The sequence below is a fragment of the Eschscholzia californica genome, unplaced genomic scaffold (genome assembly GCF_041429995.1).
Source record: "Eschscholzia californica isolate CP2 unplaced genomic scaffold, dmEscCali1.0.p SCAF_5, whole genome shotgun sequence".
In the NCBI taxonomy this organism is placed as follows: Eukaryota; Viridiplantae; Streptophyta; class Magnoliopsida; order Ranunculales; family Papaveraceae; genus Eschscholzia; species Eschscholzia californica.
The window spans coordinates 7986359-7990156 of record NW_028238472.1 but is presented as its reverse complement, the minus strand read 5'-3'; the positions used below and the strand labels follow the sequence as shown (position 1 = coordinate 7990156).

At 34.1% G+C, this 3798-nt stretch overlaps 1 pseudogene; it reads left to right on the top strand.

Moving 5' to 3' along the window:
* The first annotated feature begins 2442 nt into the window (after positions 1-2442).
* Positions 2443-3587, top strand: LOC147536754 (putative leucine-rich repeat receptor-like protein kinase At1g68400; annotated as a pseudogene).
* Positions 3588-3798: the final 211 nt, after the last annotated feature.

The window sequence follows — 3798 nt, the reverse complement described above, 5'->3', positions numbered from 1 at the left end:
TAGTTTAGTGATGCTTGAAGGTCGGTCACATAATTTTCCTAGTGTTTGCTGCAACTGATCAAAGATAGTTGACATATGGATCTTCATGTGAACAACAGAGTCATCGTATGTGCTGCAACTGATCAAAGATAAGGTGACATATGGATCTTCATGTGAACAACAGAGTCATCATATGTGTTAGGATCCAATGTACTAAAATGTCGATTAACGTGTTGTTTCTAGTAGAAAAATACATTTTTTTTGTATCGAGACATTAGTAAAGGGATGAAAACTAAGATTTTAATTGGGCTTATGGTTTTGATTTTTTGTTTAGTTACTTAATTTAGTCAGCGAGTCTTCATAAGATTCTTTTTTATTGGTGGTTTTGGACCGACTCTCAATAGACAATGATGATGAAGCGGTTGAGATCCATCGTAATGTACTGGATTTATTATTTCGTAGTCCAAAGATTAGGGTTTTCTTTTGAGTTTATCTCGTATCTAGGAGTTCCTCAGTTTTAGGATCTTGATAGATATTTTCCGAATCTAAGAGATGTTTCTTCCTTCAGAGACTCTTAAAGCCTAAGTTAGACAAATACTTAAGATCCTCCGCGACTGTAATTTTTTATTAGATTCGGGATTAAGGTTGTAAGCGTTTGGCACGCTTCTACCTTCCTATATTTAGGGCTTAAGGTATCAACATTGCTTACTTAGACCTCCTATCCTTCTCGCGAATCCCAAGACAGACCTGGTTATATTTGATTAAGGACAGGGCTTAAGGCGCCTAAGATAATCGTCCCGACCCCCCAGTTTTGGACTTGACTGGCATACCTCATTTGGATTCAACCTCCCTTGCTGACCTGTCGCAGATTGTCCCACAGACTTTTAGTCTATTCTTGGCTCATTGACTCCAGTCAACTGATGACTAATTTTGTATCATCAATAATAATAATAATAATAATTTGCAACACTTTACTAACTTTAGCGCCAAAGTGTCTTTGGAGATACCCCATCTCTCAACCGGTGACATAGGGGAATAGTAGCTCGAAGGAACAAGGATGATTTTCAAGACAATTTTCGAGAAGCCACATTCTGACGTTATCACTTTGACGCTAGAGAAAGAAGTTGTCACTTCGACAGCAACATACATTCGTCCCCACAATCCAACAATCTTCATACTATTTACTACAGGATAGGGAAATGCAGAATATGTGAGATCAGATGATAATAATATTACTTGTCCTAAAAAATGTCCACATTGCACTTTTTTCTATGAAATCAATATTTTTGAAATATTTTTGACAATGTTCACAATACGTTTTGTCTATTGGCTGAATATCTCGAAATGTGTAGTAGACATTTCATCTATGAATTTCAATATCTTAATCAGACATTCTTCTTCCGAACCCATTTCATGAAATGTTTTGAGATGTCTTGACAAATTTCTATATATAGTTTATTTATGAATGTCCAACGATGAGCTCATCCACTACCCCTTAGTTTATTTTCGGTGGTTATCGTGTTTATCAAATTTTAACGATACATCATTGCCATGTAATGACTAACGTAGGTTGGAGTCCATATTCAAAAAATAAAAAACTACATAGTAGAGTGGGGGCATTTGTTTTTTTAATGGGGATAAGGAATCACATACATCTTCACAAAATATTTAGAAATTAAATATACTACTATTATTTTTAATTTTTTTCTGTTGAGTGGATATACTATTGTTATTTAAGAACCATATCCTCTGTGTTCCTTAAAGTTGTAACACCTTAATAGCTAAAGGGCTCTTTCAACCAAAAAAAATAGCTAAAGGGTATCCTCGATCTAAATATGATATCTCTATTACTGTTTTTGCTTGACTTTTTCTGATTGGTTTACACATATACCCCTGTACTGCTTAATAGTTAGTTCGAAAAGCAAAAATAAATATCAAAGATTCAAAAAAGGAAGAACATCTTCAATGCAAGCCCTCAAGAAAAATTGTGAAATCTTATGAAGAGAAATTATGAAAATCTTATATGTCAAAGTGTAAAATGTGGATTTCTAAATTATTTCGTTTCCGTTTAGTCATTTAGAGATACTTTACTAGCAAGGTTTCTCAAATGCAACACTCAAGGGAAATTCAAAATTTTAAATTTTTACTATAAAATTAAACGCATTGTTTCAGTGACACTTACAGATCCTCAAAGAACCGCTCTAGCTAAGAGCATATCCAATAGGCACTCTAACAAAAATTCTAAATGTCTTTGTTGTTAAGTGTAAATGAAGATTCTCTTTCCTAAGTGGCAATATAGAGTCGCTCTTAACTTTTTTTTGTCTCCGATGGAGATCTTTAAAATACTTCTACTTAATACACAGGTCGCGGCTTTGGGAATAAAGAAAATTCTTCGGGGAATAAAGACTCAGTCAGTCAAGATTGACTTAGGGGGAATATTGAGTTTTTAGTCCAAAAAATCACATGATTGAACTTCCCTCCATAGTCTTCATCAAATCTCTCTCATCTTCAAACCTTGATTTTGAAGCTTTATTATCTTTGAAAAGTTATTGTGATTCGTTTAACTCGTTATCTTCTTGGTCTAACTCGTCCGAGTTTTGTTCTGGTTCTTGGATCGGAGTTACCTGCAACAATGATAACCATATTATTCGACTTCTTTTTGAAAAATTAAACCTTTCTTGTTCGATTGCAACCCTAACTCAACTTGACCAACTTATACTTCTTAGCTTAAAATACAACAATGTTTCTTTTTCTTCTTGGCAGAATATGAAGCTTCTTTACCTTTCTTCTAATCAATTTTCTGGAAATTTCCCATCTGTAATTTCTAAGCTTCGTCGTATCTGCCGTATTGATCTTTCCCATAACCATTTTTATGGTCCGATTCTGATTACTCCAACTCTTCGAGTTACCAAATTTGTTGACAGCTCGCCTGGGTTTTAATTCTTTTAATGGTTCATTAAGTTCAGCGAAAACAAGAGAACTCTTTAATCTCAGGGGTTTGAATGTTTCAGAAAATAATCTATTTTTCAGAAAGTTTAAGTTCATTTCCTTCATCTTCATTTACGGGAAACAAGAATCTTTGTGGGAAACCATTACCAACAAATGTAGAAATAGTGATCCAATTCCAATTAGGGTTCCACCAGAACAAAAAGGAAACAAGAAATTAAACAGAAAAACAATCATCGCAATTACAATTACAAATTTTTCTATACTAATTTTGATGAAGGTAGTAATTTTTGTGGTATGTAGAAAGAGAAGAACATAGAGATATCAAAATCACCAAAAAGAGATTAAGAAGAGAAACCCTAATTTTGGGTATTTTGAAGGGAAGATTATGAGAGAGGAAGAGGATGAAGATAAGATTGTTATTGTTTGAAGGGTGTTTGGATTTTGGTGTTGACGATTTGTTGAAATCTTCAGCAGAAATTTTGGGGAAAGGAAGTTTAGGATCAACTTATAAGGTTATGATGGATAATGGTGATATGGTTGTAGTGAAAAGGGCTAGAGAGAGAAAGAAGAAGAAAGATGTTGATGGATTCTTGAGAGAGATTGGTGGTTTTAGACACAAAGGTACATCGACCAAATACAGATTTTTGAATGCTAAATAGGTTATAACTTGTGAGTTAGTAGTATTAAAGATAGATGAGAAAGAATGAGGATGGGAAATGAGATGAAGATTCGGGGGCAAATTTGAATCATGTGATTTTTTGGACTAAAAACTAAATATTCCCCCTAAGTCATCTTTGACTGACTAAGTCTTTATTCCCCGGAGAATTTTCTTTATTCCCCAAAGCCGCGGCCAATACACAAGTCACTCTA